An 877-nucleotide genomic window follows, 5' to 3' on the forward strand; every position below is an offset into this window, starting at 1 on the left:
ATTTTTATCTTGATTTGAACTGTTACCTACTCCTTAGTTTCCTCCCCATCTTAGATTCGGGTAATCTCTCCAACGAAGATTATAATAAGTATTCGAATAAGGGTTTCCACCTCTATTCCTAATGTAATTTACATCATCAACAGGATTATTGATATAGTGGAAGAGCGGTTTGTCTCATGCATGCATAGACAGTGTAGAAATAGATTCGATACGGTTGAGTCTATCCATTAATTGTTGATACTTAACACCTCTTGGATAGCTTTAACTGCAATGAGTTTCTGGACATATGTGAATCATTCGATAGGCCACCGACATGATTTCAAGGCCATATTTTTTTATAATTTCATATGTGTCCTCATACGTTTTGTTCATAAGGGCTCCTCCTATTGCTTCGTCTAATCTAGATAGTGCGTTTGCATCCAATCCGTTGTAAAATACTTGTAGTCGTATCCACTCAGGATATCTGCGGTGCGGGAATTTTTGAATAAACTGTTTGAAACGTTCCCACGCCTCATAAAAACTTTCTCCCTCCATCTGTCTAAAGACAACAGTCTCTCTTCGTAGTTGAACTACTTTACTAATTGGGAAGAAATTATGTAAGAACTCTCCAACGAGTTCATCCCATATCGTGATAGACCTTGGTGCCTATGAGTCTAACTAAGAAAAAACGTTATCAATAAGAAGAAGAGGAACAACCGAAGACAAATAGCATCATCAATGAGCCTGTTATATTTAAAGGTGTCACAAAGTTGGAGAAACCATTTTAAGTGTTGATTAGGGTCCTTTGTCCTTGTGCCCTTAAACTGCAAATTATTTTGGATCATCTGAATCATTGTCGACTTAATTTCAAAGTTATTGGCTGTAATTTCTGCCCTTG

The 877-nt window shown here is 37.1% G+C and overlaps 1 non-coding gene across 1 annotated transcript; it reads left to right on the plus strand.

Annotated features, from left to right (window-relative positions):
- The first annotated feature begins 463 nt into the window (after positions 1-463).
- On the plus strand, positions 464-567 carry LOC128293488 (small nucleolar RNA R71). The gene has a single exon (XR_008283669.1). It is a non-coding gene; the product is annotated as a small nucleolar RNA R71 (small nucleolar RNA).
- Positions 568-877: the final 310 nt, after the last annotated feature.

The sequence above is a fragment of the Gossypium arboreum genome, chromosome 5 (assembly GCF_025698485.1).
Source record: "Gossypium arboreum isolate Shixiya-1 chromosome 5, ASM2569848v2, whole genome shotgun sequence".
Lineage (NCBI taxonomy): Eukaryota > Viridiplantae > Streptophyta > Magnoliopsida > Malvales > Malvaceae > Gossypium > Gossypium arboreum.